Source organism: Nicotiana tabacum, chromosome 24, assembly GCF_000715075.1.
Source record: "Nicotiana tabacum cultivar K326 chromosome 24, ASM71507v2, whole genome shotgun sequence".
NCBI classification, from domain to species: Eukaryota; Viridiplantae; Streptophyta; class Magnoliopsida; order Solanales; family Solanaceae; genus Nicotiana; species Nicotiana tabacum.
This window is the reverse complement of record NC_134103.1, coordinates 99,413,973-99,432,005: the sequence shown is the minus strand read 5'-3', so window position 1 is coordinate 99,432,005 and position 18,033 is coordinate 99,413,973. Positions and strand designations below refer to the sequence as shown.

The 18,033-nt window shown below is 39.9% G+C and overlaps 1 protein-coding gene across 1 annotated transcript in view; it reads left to right on the top strand.

The window, feature by feature from the left end:
* The window catches only part of LOC107794604 (uncharacterized), a 46,686-nt gene extending 30,286 nt beyond the window's left edge, over positions 1-16,400 (top strand). Inside the window, exons 8-10 of the transcript XR_012706493.1 lie at positions 14,272-14,443; positions 14,790-14,877; positions 16,159-16,400. The gene's annotated coding sequence lies outside the window, so the exon portion shown is untranslated. The remainder of the gene's footprint in view (positions 1-14,271; positions 14,444-14,789; positions 14,878-16,158) is intronic.
* The last annotated feature ends 1,633 nt before the right edge of the window (positions 16,401-18,033 follow it).

Below are 18,033 nucleotides of genomic sequence, written 5' to 3'. Positions count from 1 at the left end.
GAAATTTATTCCATATGAAAATACAAATTTGCCAACAAAATCTGAAATTTAACCTAAAAAAAATCGCTCGTGGGGCCCACGTCTCGGAACCCAATAAAAGTTACAAAATATGAATGCCCATTCAACCACGAGTCCAACAATACCAAAATCACTAAATTCTGACATCAACTCGACCTTCAAATCTTCAAATTAAACCAAGAGGGTTTTCTAAATCTTCCAACTTAAATCCTCAATTAAATGTTAAAAGCAACCATGGATTCGGGTAATTTGACCAATATTGAGTTAAGAACACTTACCCCATTTTTTTTCTTGATAATATCCCAAACATCGCCTCTTCCCGAGCTCCAATTTGTCAAAAATGGAAAATGGGACGAAGTCCCATTTTCAGAACTTAAAGTTTCTGCCCAAAGATTTCTTCTTCACGAACGCGACCCTTGCCTCGCGTTCGCGAAGCACAAAATGTGCTGCCCAAAATTTCCTCTTTGCGAACGCGAGGATCCTTTCGCGAATGCGATGACCAGGGGTCCCATGCCTTCGCGAACGCGATGCCTCACTCGCGAACGCGTAGGCTAACGCGTGAAGTCCACCCCAGCCCTCACTCTTTTTTGCGAACGCGTGGCCTCTCTCGCCTTCACGATGCACACTGGCCCTCACCCTTCGCGAACACATCCCTTGCTTCGTGAACACGAAGAACAAACTCTCGTCTTCCCCAGTTCCCCTTCGTGAACATGAGACCTCTCTCGCGAACGCGAAGAAGGAAACCAGAGCTGGACACCAGAAATTCTTCAGCTGTTATCCAAGTCCAAAATTGATCCGTTAACCTTCCGAAACTCATCCGAGGCCCCCAGGACCTCAACGAAATACACCAACAAGTCCCAAAACAATATACGAACTTAGTCAAAACCTCAAATCACATCAAACAATGCTAAAACCATGAATCATACCCCAATTCAAGCTTAAGGAACTTAAGAATTTCCAACTTCTACATTCGATGCTGAAACCTATCACATCAAGTCCGATTGATCTCAAACTTTTCACAAAAGTCATAAATGACATAACAGAGCTATGGAAAGTTTTAGAACTGGATTCCAACTCTGATATCCAAAAGTCAACTCCCCGGTCAAACTTCCAAACTTAAATTTCTATTTTATCCATTTCAAGCCTAATTTAGCTACGGACTTCCAAATAATTTTTCGGACATGCTCCTAAGTCCAAAATCACCATACAAAGCAAAATGTCCCGGGGTCGTTTACACATAAGTCGATATCCGGTCACTATTTTAACGTAAGCTTTAAACCTTGGAACTAAATGTTCCAATTCATTCCAAAATGTCACCGGACTCGAATTGATTACCCCGACAAGTCACAATACAACTATAAAGTACAGAATGAGTAGTAAATGGGGGAATACGGCTATAGCTCTCAAAACGACCGGCCGGGTTGTTACATCCTCCTCCTCTTGAACAAACATTCATCCTCGAACGGGTTTAAAATTATACCTGGAGTGGTGAAAAGATGAGGATAACAGCTACGCATATCATGCTCGGTCTCCCAAGTCGCCTCCTCGACAGGATGACCCCTCCACTATACTTTTACTGAAGCAATGCTCTTCGATCTTAGCTTTCTAACCTGTCTTTCCAAAATAGCCAGTGGTTCCTCAACATAAGATAGATCCTTGTCCAACTGGACTGAGCTGAAGACTAACACAAGGGATGGATCGCTGTGATACTTTCAGAGCATGAAAACATGGAACACTGGATGAACCGCAGAGAGACTAGGTGGTAGTGCAAGTCTGTAAGCCACCTCTCCAACTCTCTCGAGAATCTCAAAAGGTGTGATATACCTCGGGCTCAACTTGCCCTTCTTTCCGAATCTCATAACACCATTCATAGGCCAAACCCTGAGCAAGACCCGCTCACCAACCATGAATGCAACATCACGAACCTTCTGATCCCCATAACTCTTCTGTCTAGATTGGGTTGTACAGAGCCGATCCTGAATCAACTTAACCTTTTCCAAAGCATCTTGAACCAAGTCCGTATCCAATAGTTTAGCTTCGCCCGGCTCGAACCAACCCATTGGAGACCAGCATCGCCTACCATACAAGGCCTCGTACGAAGCCATCTGAATGCTTGACTGGTAGCTGTTATTGTAAGCAAACTCCGCAGGTGGCAAGAAATGATCCCAAGCACCCCCAAAATCTATTACACAAGCACGAAGCATATCCTCCAGTATCTGAATATAGCGCTTGGACTGCCCGTCCGTCTGAGGGTGCAATGATGTACTCAACTCTACCCGAGTACCCAACTATTGATGTACAGCTCTCCAGAACCGTGATGTAAACTACGTACCCCGGTCATAGATGATAGATACCGGTACGCCATGAAGCCTAACAATTTAGCGAATGTAAACCTGAGCCAACTGCTCTGAAGATTAATTAGTAACCACAGGAATGAAATGAGCTGACTTGGTAAATCTATCCACAATCACCCAAACTGCATCGAACTTCCTATGAGTCCGTGGGAGCCCAACAACGAAATCCATAGTGATCCGCTCCCATTTCCACTATGGAATCTCTAACTTCCGAAGCAATCCACTCGGTCGTTGATGCTCATACTTCACCTGGTGAAAATTTAGGCATCGAGCTACATACTCCACTATGTCTTTCTTTATTCCCCTCCACCAATAGTGCTATCTCAAGTCCTGATATATCTTTGCAGCACCCGGATGAATGGAGTACCGCGAACTGTGAGCCTCCTGGAGAATCAACTCACGCAAGTCATCTACATTGGGTACATATAGCTTGCCCTACATCCATAATACACCATCATCTCCAATAGTGACTTCCTTGGCATCACCGTGTTGAACTGTGTCCTTAAGGACAAACAGATGAGGGTCATCATACTGACGTTCTCTGATACGATCATAAAGAGAAAACTGAGAAATCACACAAGCCAAAACTCGGGTCGGCTCAAAAACATCCAATCTAACAAATCGATTGGCCAAGGCCTGAACATCCAAGGCTAAAGGCCTCTCTGCTACCGGTAAATATGCTAAGCTGCCCAAACTCTCCGCTTTATGACTCAAGGCATCGACCACTACATTGGCCTTCCCGAGGTGATAGAGAATGGTGATATCATATTCCTTAAGCAACTCCAACCACCTCCGCTACCGCAAGTTAAGATCCTTCTATTTAAACAGATTTTGTAGACTCCGGTGATCGGTATAAACCTCACAATGGATAGCGTACAAATAATACCGCCAAATCTTCAAGGCATGAACAATAGCTGCTAACTCAAGGTCGTGGATCAGATAATTCTTCTCATGTACCTTTAACTGTCTGAACGCATAGGCAATCACCCTACCGTCTTGCATCAACACAGTATATTTCAGAATTCAATTCAAGTTAGAAGTACAGAAGCTCGCCTCAAGAATGCAAGCCGACAGTCCGAGATGAAGTCAAAGCTGTCTTGAGTTTTTGAAAGCTCTCCTGACATTCCTCGGTCCACCTGAATGGAGCACTCTTATGGGTCAATTTGGTCATAGGTGCAGTAATAGAAGAGAAATCCTCTACAAATCGGCGATAATACGCCGCCAAGCCAAGAAAACTCTGAATCTCAGTAGATGATGACGGTTTGGGCCAACTCTTTACTGCTTCAATATTCTTCGGATCTACCTGGATCCCCTTGTTCGTTACCACATGACCTAAAAATCCTACTGAATCAAGCCAGAATTCACACTTTGAAAATTTTGCATACAACTTCTTTTCTCTCAAAGTCTGGAGCACAGTCCTAAGGTGTTGCTCATGATCTTCCCGGTTACGGGAGTACACCAGAATGTCGTCAATAAACACAATGTCGAATGAGTCAAGATAGGGCTGAAATACACTGTTCATCAAATGCATAAATGATGCTGGGGCGTTGGTCAGCCCAAATGACATTACAAGGAACTCGTAATGACCATACCAAGTCCTGAAGGCAATCTTTGGAATATCTAGTTCCCGAATCTTCAACTGATGATATCCTGACCGCAAATCAATTTTTGAGAACACTCTGGCACTCTGAAGATGATCAAATAGGTTATAAATACGTGGCAATGGATACCTGTTCTTCACTGTAACCTTGTTCAACTAGCGGTAATCAATACACATCCGCATAGAACTATCCTTCTTCTTCACAAATAAGACAGGAGCACCCAAAGGCGATACACTGGGCCGAACAAAACCCTTATTAAGCAGCTCCTGTAACTGCTCCTTTAATTCCTTCAATTCTGCTGGGGCCATACAATATGGTGGAATAGAAATGGGATGAGTGCCTGGTAACAAATCAATGCCAAAGTCAATATCCCTATTGGGTAGCATACCCGGAAGATCTGATGAAAATACATCAAGAAAAGTTCTTAATACCGGAACTGACTCTACGGTGGGAGTATCAATACTAACATCTCTCACATAGTCCAGATACGCATCACACCTCTTCTCAACCATTCGTTGAGCCTTAAGAAATGAAACAACCCTGCTAGGAACATAATCTAAGGTACCTCTCTACTCTAGCAGCGATAGACCTAACATAGCCAACGTCATCGTCTTGGCATAACAATCAAGGATATCATGATAGGGCAACAACCAAACCATGCCCAAAATAATATCAAAATCCACCATACTGAGTAATAATAAATTAGCTCTGGTCTCAAAACCACTGATAAAAATCAAACACGACTGATACACGTGGTCAAAAATAATAGAATCACCCACGAGTGTAGATACATAAATAGAAAAACTCAAAGAATCACGGGATACGCCCAAATATGGGGAAAAATAAGATGTCACATAAGAATAAGTGGAGCCTGGATCAAATAAGATTGATGCATCCCTATGACAGACTAGAAAAATACCTGTGATAAAAAAATCGGATGCAACTGTCTCCGTCCTAGCAGGATGGGCATAATATCTGGCATGGCCTCCCCCTCTAGGGCGACCCCTACCTGCCCGACTTCCGCCTCTTGCTGGCTGTGCAGGTGGAGTGGCAGCTGGTGCAGTAATCATGGCCTGAGAAGTCTGAAGGCCCTATGGAATAGGTGGGTCCTGAGAAATCTGTGGAGGTGCACCCCTCCTATGTCTGGGGCAATCCCTCATTATATTACGAGTGTCACCACTCAAAAAAAGCCCTCGGAGGACGCGACTGCAGGGACTGGCTCGGGCCTGATCGACTGGACTGCCCGCTGAAAGCACCATGTACAGGAGGTACAGTAGACACTGGGGTGCATAATATGAAACATAGGGTCTGGGAGTAGCCGGAATACCACTGGAGTACCCAGACCTTATACCACCGCATGGTATCAAGATCACAATTTGCACCTCAAGTGTTCAAATATTTCAACTTGCCAAAATAAACCAACAACAACAATATTTTCCACAATAAGGAGCTCACGGCTCAATCACAACGAGTACAAAAATCTCACAAAATATTCGGAAATGAATATCTCAGCAAAAATAATATTTTACAATTTTTAACACGTTGCCTCAGTACCAAATTTAAAAATATCCACTACTTTATATTAATAATATTTCAATTTAAGAAAAGATCAACCTTCGATTAATGCACAGAATAAAAAAAATAAAATTTCAACTAAACAAGTAAGGCAATTAGCAAGAAAAGGTCAGGCAAAATTTTAAAAAATAAAATAATATAAAAATAGACCAGTGATGATGAATATAACAGGATGAAATGATTTAATTAATATGAAATAGTGATCTACACAATTTTATGACATAACCTTCCATATTTAGTCCGTGTACACACTCGTCACCTCGTGTACACGATTTTTAAGACATCACATCAATACTAATCCTATGGGGAATTTTTCCCACACAAAGTTAGACAAGTTACTTACCTCAAACCGGGTAATGTTTTACTCTACTATGCCATTGCCTTGTGAATTGGCCTCCAAAAGCCTCGTATCTAGTCACAATTAAATCAATTCAATTAATACAAATTATTGGAATTTATTCCATAAGAAAATACAAATTTTCCAACAAAATCCGAATTTTAACTCCAAAACATCGCTCATGGGGCGCACGTCCTAGAACCCTATAAAAGTTATAAAATATGAACGCCCATCCAACCACTAGTCCAACCATACCAAAGTCACTAAATTCCGACATCAACTCGACCCTCAAATCTTCAAATTAAACCAAGAAGGTTTTCTAAATCTCCCAACTTAAATCCTCAATTAAATGTTAAAAATAATCATGGATTCGGGTAATTTGACCAATATTGAGTTAAGAACACTTACCCCGTTGTTTCCTTGAAAATCTCCCGAATATTGCCTCTTCCTGAACTCTAATTTATCAAAAATGGAAAATGGCACAAAGTCCCATTTTCAGAACTTAAAGTCTCTGCCCAGGGATTTCTTCTTCGCGAACGCGACCCTTGCTTCGCGTTCGCGAAGCACAAAATGTGCTGCCCATAATTTCCTCTTCGCGAACGTTAGGGTCCTCTCGCGAACGCGATGACCAGGGGTCCCATGCCTTCGCGAACGCGAAGCCTCACACGCGAACGCGTGAAGTCCACCCCAGCCCTTACTCTTCTTCGCGAACACGTGGCCTCTCTCGTGTTCCCGATGCAAACTGGCCCTCACCCTTCGCGAACGCGTCCCTTGCTTCGTCAACGCGAAGAACAAACTCTCGTCTGCCCCAGTTCCCATTCGCGAACGCGAGACCTCTTTCGCGAATGCGAAGAAGGAAACCAGAGCTGGACACCAGAAATTCTTCATCTGTTCTGCAAATCTAAAATTGATCCGTTAACCTTTCGAAACTCACCCGAGGCCCCTGGGACCTCAACGAAATATCCCAAAAAGTCCTATAACAACATACAAACTTAGTCAAAACCTCAAATCACATCAAACAACGCTAAAACCACGAATCATACCCCAATTCAAGCTTAAGGAACTTAAGAATTTCTAACTTCTACATTTGATGCCAAAACCTATCAAATCAAGTCCGCTTGACCTCAAACTTTGCACATAAGTCATAAATGACATAACAAAGCTATGAAAATTTTCAAAACTGGATTTCGACTCCGATATCAAAAAGTCAACTCCCCGGTCAAACTTCCAAACTTAAATTTCTATTTTAGCCATTTCAAGCCTAATTTAGCTATGGACTTCCAAATAATCTTTTTCCGGACATGCTCTTAAGTCCAACATCACCATACAGAGCTATTGGAATCATAATCCTCTATTCCGAGGTCGTTTACACATAAGTCGACATCCGATCACTATTTTAACTTAAGCTTTAAACCTTGGAACTAAATGTTCCAATTCATTCCAAAACCTCACCGGACTCGAACTGACTACCCCAGCAAGTCACAATACAACTATAAAGTACATAATGAGCAGTAAATGGGGGTAATGGGGCTACAACTCTCAAAACGACCGGCCGGGTCATTACACTACGCCATGAAGTCGGACAATCTCACGAATGTAAACCTGAGCCAGCTGCTCCGAAGAATAAGTAGTAACTACAAGAATGAAATGAGCTGACTTGGTCAATCTATCCACAGTCACCCAGACTGCATCGAACTTCCTCTGAGTCTGTGGGAGTCCAACAATGAAATCCATAGTCATCCTCTCCCATTTTCACTCTAGAATCTCTAACTTCTGAAACAATCCACCCGGTCACTGAAGCTCATACTTCACCTGCTGACAATTTAGGCACCGAGCGATATATTCCGATGTCCTTCTTCTTCCACCTCCACCAATAGTGCAACCTCAAGTCCTAATACATCTTTGCGACACCTGGGTGATTAGAGTACCGCGAATTGTGAGCCTCCTGTAGAATCAACTCACACAAACCATCTACATTAGGCACACATAGCATGTCCTGGAATTTTGACCTATGGCAACGGCTGGAAAACCGTTGTTGTAGATAGGAAAACCATTGCTCTAGATCTATTCGAACAGTTTAGGGCCCGTTTCATCAGGTCGCGTGCCAATAGATCTTTTGCAACGGTTTTATGCAATGGTTTCAACACTATTGCGATAGACTGTTATGGCAACGGGCTTACAGCCGTTACGATAACTCTGTCTATTGCAACGATTATTTAAGGCAAATGCAATAGTTCTGAATAGTCTCTATGTAAGCTAATGCAATGGTTATTGGGCCTTTTGTAACGGTTAAAAATTCTATCGCAACGTTTTTATAAGGCTATTGCAACGGTAAAAAGGCTATTGCAACGGTTTTTAAGGTTATTGCAACGACTTTTTAAGGTTATTGCAACGGTTTTTTAAGGCTATTGCAACGTGCTAATAAAGCAACAATATACAAAAATTTATATAAATCACAAACAGAAACTATCATTGTCACGACCCGGAATTCTCACCGTCGGGACCGTGATGGCGCATAACATTTCACTTGCTAGGCAAGCCAATGTTAGAGAATCATTAAACCAATCCTTTTTCCATTCAGTAAATAACAGTAAATTAGCTAAGATGAAATGTAGTGAGTGCGGAATAATATAAAAACTACATTAATTACTACCACCCGGATCTGGAGTCACAATTTATGAACTACTAAGATTTAGCTACAAGTAAGGTGTTTGAAGGAATACAACTGTTTCAATAAAAGAAACAGTAAAACATAAAAGATAGACGGGGACTTCAAGGTCTGTGAACGCCGACAGATCTACCTTGAGTCTCCGGATAGCGGGTCCAACAGCTAAAATCTCGATCAACCCGAGCCGATACCAAAATCTGCACAGAAAGTGCAGAGTGCAGTATCAGTACAACCGACCCCATATACTGGTAAGTATCGAGTCTAACCTCGGCGAAGTAGTGACGAGGTTAGAACAAGACACCTAAAAATAATCATGTGCAATATATATCAATGTATACAACAATAACAACTAAAGAAGCAAGGCAAGAAATATTGGGAAGGGGACATGCTGAGGGGATTACATGGCAAGGAATCACAACAGGAATGAGAACATGATCAGTCGATATATCTTTAACAGAAAGAAACAAGTAAACACAGTAAAGGAAAGTGCACGGCATCATCCTTCGTGCTTTTACTCTCAACCTCACCATAAGAAACAATAGAAACGGCACGGCATCACCCTTCGTGCTTTTACTCTCAACCTCACCATAAGGAACAATAGAAATGACACGGCATCACCCTTCGTGCATTAACTTTCTCTCATAACATGGCACGACATCACCCTTCATGCATTAACACTCACTCACAAAACGTTGCACGACATCACCCGTCGTGCTTTAATACTCTCCCTCACCAAGACAATGAACAACAACGACAGGGAGATAGAAATATCAAGAATAAGTCTTACTTCAACATTCACTCCCATGCTACTAACCTCAACTTTGAGTCAATACCAATTTCCGTAAAACATAATAAGAATTGTTCAATATAACGAATAGCTAGTCTAATCATGAACAATATGATCAAGGAATACCACGATTACAATAATAAGACTTTCTCGCATGTTATGACTCGACAACAACGCATAGGTACTCGTCACATCACCTATACATTTTACTCAACATACAAACACGTAGCAAATAAGCGAATCATACCTAATCCCTCAAGCCAAGGTTAACCACGACACTTACCTCGCTCCGAAAGCCACTCAATACTCAATCACAGCTTTCTCTCTAGAATCCACCTCCAAACCACTCGTATCTATTCAAAAACGACTCAATAATATCAAATATTTCTAAAGGAATCAATTACATTGCATAAATTTAGATTTCCCAAACTTTCCCCCAAAAAGTCAAAAATTGACCCCGGGCCCACTTGGTCAAAACCCGAGGTTCGGACCAAAATCCATTTACCCATTCACCCCCGATCCCGGATATACAATTGGTTTTGGAATCCGACCTCAATTTGAAGTCTAAATCCCCATTTTTTCCAAATCCCTAGTTTCTACCCAAAAACCCTCAGCTCTACCATGAAACTCTAGATTTTATGTTGAAAATTCATAAAATGTAATGGGTAATTGAAAGAAAATGGTTTAGAATCACTTACCAATACTTTGGGGAAGAATTTAGCTTGGGAGAATCGTCTCTAGGCCGTTTGGCTTCTAAAAAGTTGAAAGAATGGCTTAAGTCCCGTAATGGGACTGTTTAATAGTTGGGCGACAGTATTCATCGCGTTCGCGAAGATCAGAGCTTGCCAAGCTTACGCGATCATGAAACTCCTATCGCGTTCGCGAAGGTTACGCCCCCTGGCCTTCGCGTTCGCGAGTCCTTGCTCGCGTTCGCGATGAAGAGTGACTGACCCCCCCTCCCCCAGGTCCCAAACACTACGCGTTAGCGTTGAGACGGTCGCGTTCGCGAAAGATAAATCCCCCATCACTCCGCGTTCGCGACCAGTCCTTTGTGTTCGCGAAGAGCAAAAACTCACCCTGACCAGCTTACCCTTCGCGTTCGCGAGAGTATCTTTGCGAACACGAATAAGAACACACTAGAACAGCTGCTGCAGCAAAAATACCAAATTTTCTAAGTCCAAACATCTCGTAGCCTATCCGAACTTCACCCGAGCCTTCGGGGCTCCAAATCAAACATGCACACAAGTCTAAAAATATCATACGAACTTGTTCGCGCGATCAAATCGCCAAAATAACACCTAGAACTACGAATTTAGCACCAAATCAAATGAAATTCTCAGGAACACTTTAAAACTTCTATTTTCACAACCAGACGTCCGAATCACGTCAAACCAACTCCGTTCCTCACCAAATTTCACAGATAAGTCATAAATATTATATTGGACCTATACTGGGCTCCGGAAGCAAAATACGGACCCGGTATCAACAAGGCCAAACATTAACCAATTCTTAAAAACCATTAAATATTCAGACTTTTAATTTTCATCAAAAAATCATAACTCGAGTTAGGAACCTCCGAATTCGATTCCAGGCATATGCCCAGGTCCCATATTTCGATACGGATCCAACGGGACCGTCAAAATATGGGTTCGGGTCCGTTTGCTAAAAATATTGACCGAAGTCAACTTAAATTAATTTTTAAGGTAAAAATTCTCTTTTTATCAGTTTTTAACATATAAGCCTTCCGGAAGAACACTCGGACTGTGCACGCAAATTGAGAAAGGTTAAGATGAGGTTTTTGAGAACTCATAACGCATAATTAGGTTCTAAAATATAAAATGACCTATCGGGTTATCACAATCATAAATAAATTCATAATCCAACAATCCAAAATATTTAAAGGGGTAATATCCATAAAAGTAAATTATACAATAGTGTTTACAAATGCAAAATTATTAATACATAAGATTGCAAAATGTTCGAATGATTTCGAAGTTTCAACAATAATCAATCAGCACTCTAAGTAAGGTTTTCACCGTTTATGCCTATCCTTTGTTCATTTGCTCCACCTACAAAAGATACTAAAAAAAAAAGTAAGCAAAATTTTCAAAAAGAATCCGTTTAATGTCAAGCACCTAGATGAGGACCATCTTTCATCATACTATGAGTCAACAGAATGGTAATGATAGAGTGATAGTAAAACAGAGATTGAGATAGATATGACAAAACTCACAAATATCAGAATACATAAAATAAGTACAATTTAACATTTCAAAATTAACTGGATAAAGAATTAGATCTATGTTAACCAAATGGAGCAATCAGAATATCTTGTCAATAAAATTTCTTTTTTTCTCATGGATTTAATATGCTAGGCAGTAAGAAAACATATCATATAACCACATGGACAAGTAGGCAAAGGTGCTAGGCACACAAGTTATCATGTTAAGCAAGAAGTTTCACTGCAAATACCAGACACTTGTAAAAAAAAAAAGAGTTCAAATTAATCACAAAGAGTTTCAAACAATAGGACTCGCTAGTCAGGTTTGAAAATAAGAGTTCATACTAATATAAGGAGTTGACGTCATGTCCTTAACCTCCCACAAATTATTAGTTAACTTGGAGAGGTTGATTCACACAGGAAACAAACACGAATAAACCGATATATTCTTTATATCAGGTTCACAAACATCTAAAAATATACTGTAAAATGGAGAGCTAACAGATTCAAGAAAGTATTCGAACATATTCTTTAATGTAGTAAGAATTCTATGTAGATATACCAGACAATGAATACATTTAGAATTTTTCTAAAGCTAGATTCACTTGTGCATTTATATATGGATCACAACAGACAAGCAAATTTCATTATTACAGGTTTCTTCAATGTCTTACAATTATGGCAAAATTACAAGACCACTTTCTATAGAAAAGCATGAGAAAAATACATTGCAGATGCTAATTATAATAAGACAAATAGACCACTTTCGATAAAAAAGTAGGAAAAGAATACATTACAGGTGCTACTTTTTAATAAGAAAAATCCTAATATATGAATTCAAGGTGAAATAGTTGTCTCCTTAACAAAATTAATTATGAAAATGAAATGAACTAAAATAAGTTATATCGGGATAATCTGTATACATGCTATCAGACATAAAGACAAACAACAGATTTGCATATGAATTCAACAACAACAACAACAACCCAGTGTATTCCCACAAGTAAGGTAGATTTGCATATGAATTCATTAAGTTAAAATAGCTAGCTAAGAAACCTAACTTAAGTAAATTAGATTCTACACATTAGTTTTCAATGAACTAGTCATAAAAATATTATCCCTAAACTAAAATGTCTACAAATTCTCAAAAGAACACGTATTAGCCCAGGAAAATACGCATATAGCAGTAAAAGAGATCAGTCAGACAGGTCCAAAATTAAAATAATACCATCAAGAACGTTTCACAATCGCATTGTCAACGCGGAGAAATTGGTAGAACCTTTAATTTGGTTAATGATAATTTAAGTAGTAACATTAACTTGGACGAATGTGCAGATACTAATTCAACAAATCCTCTAACATTCATATAACCAAATGAAACCTCTAACAAGATTTGGAATTATACCTTCTCCTTAGCCATATACAAGAAACTGATGAAGAAAGAAAAGCTCTGATCCATGTGTTTGAGGGGGAGTCAATTCAAGTTTCACAGGTCATGTTCTGTACTGAACTCAGTTCACAGTTTAATGGATATATACCTGTTGCTGCTAAGATGGTAGTCGAACTATGGCCAGTGCCAAAGCAATCATACTCACTATTTGAAAGCTAAGTGAATCCTGCAACTCCATTTGTCTAAGTCACGAGCAACAACATTAGGTTAAGGTATTCAATACTAGCTATTAGAACTCACATGTAACTGGTGAAGAGTGAGCAGAAGTCAAATAATGTACACTTTGTCTCTTACCTTTCTTTCTTCAACCATGGACAAAATTTGGTTCAACTTCAAGTGATTCATAGCTTGGTGAGCTTCAAAAAGCATCAGAACAATTAACTGTAATAACGATCGTTTTGAGCATTACAATCATGTTTCCCCATTTACTTCTCAAATTGTACTTTACAGTTGTTGTATGAATTGCCGGGGTAATTGGTTCGGGTCTGGTGAGATTTTGGAATGAATTGGAACACTTAGTTCCAAGGTTTAAAGATTAAGTTAAAATAGTGACCGGATGTCGATTTATGTGTAAACGACCCCGGAATAGAGTTTTGATGATTTCAATAGCTCCATATGGTAATTTTGGACTTAGGAGCGAGTTCGAAAAATTTTATGGAGGTACGTAGTAGAATTAGGCTTGAAATGCCGAAAGTTGAATTTTTGGAAAGTTTGACCCGGAAGTTGACTTTTTGATATCGGGGTCGAAATCCGATTCTGGAAATTAGAATAGGTCCGTAATATGAAATGTGACTTGTGTGCAAAATATTTGAGGTCAATCGGACGTGATTTGATGTGTTTCGGCACAAGATGTAGAATTTGAAGTTTCAAAGTTCAATAATTTTTGAATTAAAGTGTAATTCGTCGTTTTGATGTTGTTTGATGTGATTTGAGGCCTCGAGTAGGTCCGTATTATATTATGGGACTTGTTAGTATATTTGGTTGAGGTCCCGGGGGCCCCGGGGTGAGTTTCGGATAGTTAACGGATCAAATTCAGACTGTGATCGCACCTGCGAAGCTTTTAATCGCAGGTGCGAAGCCGCATATGCGCGAAATCAGCCGCAAAAGCGGCCAAGAGTGGAACTGGGCACTACTCGCATGTGCGAAGAAATTGCCGCATCTGCGAGGCCGCATGTGCGAAGGGTATGCGCATCTGCAAGCCTGTAGATGCGAGAATGGCGCTGCAGTTTCGAAATTTGAGAATGCCGACTGTTTTCGCAGGCGCGTATTTTTGTCCGCAGAAGCGAGGGTCGCAGGTGCAACCCCTTGTCTGCAGATGCGGAAATCGCTGGGACAGAAGCTTAAATTCGGGGTTTCGTGATGTTTACTCATTTTCGGATTTTGGAGCTCGGGTTGAGCGATTTTGGAGAGGAATTTTTCCACACAACTTGGGGTAAGTGTTCTTGACTCCCTTATGATTATATTCCATGAATCTATCTTCATATTTAGCAATTGATTGATGAATTTAAAGAGGAAAATGAGGGTATTGGCCTAAAGTTCATAATATGAATATTTGAGCTTTGAACATTGATTTGGAGTCGGAATTGAGTGAAATTAGTATGATTTAACTTGTAATTGGATGGGTTGTCGGATTTTATGAGTTTCGTATAATTCCGAAACGTGGGCCCCACGGGTGATTTTTGGGGTATAATTTCAGATATTTATGGAAAATATTAGTATTTTAATATGGAATAAATTTCTATAATTTTTGTGGACTGAATTAAATTAATTGTGACTAGATGCGAGCAGTTCAAAAGTTGTTACGCGCAGAATGGAATTTCTGGAGCATTGTTTAGCTTGCTCGATATTGGATTTGGCTTATTCGAGGTAAGTAACTCTTCTAATCTTGGAGTTGAGGGTATAAACCCTGAATATATGGATTTTTAAATTGTTGGAAGGTGAAACACATGCTAGGTGATGGGCGTGTGGGCGTGCCCCATAGAAATTGTGACGTAATTGTTTCGTGAAATTTTGTAGTCAAATAATCTTGGTATTTTCCATGCAGTTTTATGTGCTCAAGAAATTGAGCTGAGAATCATATTAAAAATCATGTTGAAGCTATGTCACAATATTATTAGGACCCATAGAGTTCATATTACTGTGAATTATTTATTTTAAATTGAAAATCCATACTCAGTCATATTCATGTTCATTCACTTCATATCATATCTCAGTCTCTGTTGCTATTTATTGATACATCATATCATTATTTTGAGCTGATTTTTCATGACATTGTGAGCCCGAGAGACTGGAGAGATTGATGACTGAGTAAGACCGAGGGCCTGATTGTGAGGATAATTATGGGATCGGGCTACACGCCGCAGCATGCTAGATTGGCTTTATTATAGCACGTGAGTTGTCCGTGCTGATCCAGATATTATTATAGCATGTGCGTTGTCCATGCAGCACGTGAGTTGTCCGTACAGATTATAGTGCTTGGGCTGAAGGAGCCCCTCCGGAGTCTATACACACCCTAGTGAGCGCAGGTACCTACTGAGTGCGACTGCTGAGTGCGAGTGCCGAGCAATTGGGAGGACTGAGTGATTGGGAGGATTGAGTGACTGTGAGGACTGAGTGAAATGATACTCTGAGAGTATGCATATGATTTTATCACTGAGTTGCATCGCATTGACATGCACACATGACATACATACATAGAGATGTATTTTTCCCATGTTGTATAGTATCACAACATTCATGATTTCTCACACATGTTGACAGATGGGCATAGTGGTGCATTTGTTTTTACACAGGTTATCTGGAAAGAAAATAAAACATCTCATTTATTATTGAAAGGATTTTGGAAAAATTATTGTTTTCAAACTTATTCATATTTCTGGCAATTTCGGTAAACGATTTGGGTTTTCAGTGATGTACTTGAAAGGAAGGATTATTATTTTTGAAATCATGATTTAGCTGAGCATTTTATCTCTGAGTTACTTCTTGTTTTATTTGCTTTACATGGTTATGGACTGTTGTGGACTATTGATTTTTGGACCTGACCTTGGTAAAAGCTCGTCACTACTTTCAACCTAAGGTTAGGTTTGTTTCTTACTCAGTACATGGTGTCGGTTGTACTGATACTATACTTCTGCACATTGCGTGCAGATGTTGGCTGATGTTGTTACTGTACTCGATGGTTGCCGGATTTGAAGATGTACCTGCGTTCTTATGGTAGCTGCCTCTTGTTCATGGTAGCCTTAGATTATAAAAACTTTGTTTATGTACTTTTTCAAACAGAAGATGTATTTACTTCATATCAGCTTTGTAAATTCTATTCTTTTAAGCTCATGATTTGTACTACCAGTTCTTGGGGGAATGTATAAGATTAAGATCTTTATTTACTTAAATTGCTTTAATAATTATTATTGGAATTGGATAGTTGAAAGTTGGCTTACCTAGCGGGTTGGGTTAGGTTCCATCACGACTAGTTAGATTTTGGGTCTTGACAAGGTGGTATTAGAGCTCTAGGTTCATAGGTTCTACAAGTCATGAGCAAGTGTCTAGTAGAGTCTTGTGGATCGGTATGATGACGTCCATACTTATCTTCGAGAGGCTACAGGGCATTTAGGATATATACTTCCCATCTTTCTTTCCTTATCGTGCGGGATTGATTCAGCTTGGGACATAACTCTTTGAATTCCTTCCACGTATTCGTATGCGCACATGAGCGCTCAGTATCAGCTGTGCATCACCGGCTTGTGGTTTCAGGGATGATGTGCGAGATGTGTATGCTATGTTTTGGTGATGGGCCAGTCTGGAGGACTTGAGGCCATGGTTAGATCGCAGTTTAAGCTCGGTAGCTTCAGTTATAACTTGTACATTTGGACTCATATGTCCGGTAATGTCCCTACAGGTGGAATTCATGGATCGATGAGCGGTGAAATGGCTTTGTGATGAGTATGATGTAACTGCGGGATGTGTTAAGATGATGTGAATGTGGCGAGAAGTGTTTTCTTGAAGTGTAAAGGAAGGCCATTGGGTGCTTGATTTTTGTTTTGATGTGACATACGGTCTCGAGTGGGAATGTTTTGAAAGATCTTTCACGTTGTTAAATTTTGGGGCAAATTAAATTCTCGTGTCTGGTTAATGAGTTTGGACTCAAAATAATTAAGTGATTTCATAGCAATTGTGGCTAAGAAAGGGTATAACAAGATGACAATTTGAGGCTAAGCAGGTGGATTATCTCCTGCAAAGTAATCTACGTAGAAGTGTTCTTTATAGTGTTGACTGAAGAGTTTCTTTTCTACCAGCGAGTTATATGTATGGAGATTTGAATTTGAATCTGTGTGAGGAAGTTGACTTGACTGTCAAGAGAATAAATGCGAGCTTAGAGAATGATCGAAGTATTTTTTTTTTATAGTTGGTGTCACACGAGCTTGAGAAGAATTTTTATTGAACTGACTGCATCATTATGGCAGTAAGAGAGTATGGTTATTGTGAGTTATCGAATGTTTTTATTTATGGCTTTGAGCCAAGTAGGGGAGCCTGCTATTGACAATTTAATTCATGATTATATGTCAAAATTGTGTTTTGGTCTGAGGTATACTTGGGAATCAGTGATGACTTGTAGAGGTGGAGTTCGAGAATAACTCGAGTACCGAAATTCCTGAATACAGGTTTATTGCGCTTTATGAGCATATGGAAATCGTGGGATGAGTGAGTTGCTATTTGTAAATGATGTAGTGCGCACAGAGTATGAATTTGATAGGTGGTATTAAAGTAGAGTTAATTTTTTGAGTGTTGTTGTGCTATTGGGGCATGTGTCTTTTGGCCCATTTGGGCAGTGTAATTTAGATTTGAACAAAGTGGATCACTCTCGAGAAAGTTCCAATAGGTTCGAGATTTATATATAGCAATTGAGAAATTCTCCGGACTTGTATATGGATAAAATCTGATATTTACATTTAATGGCGACTGGAGTTGCGGAAATTCTGTATGACTAGGGACTTTATATTTCAGTATAAGAAAGGAAAGGGGAGA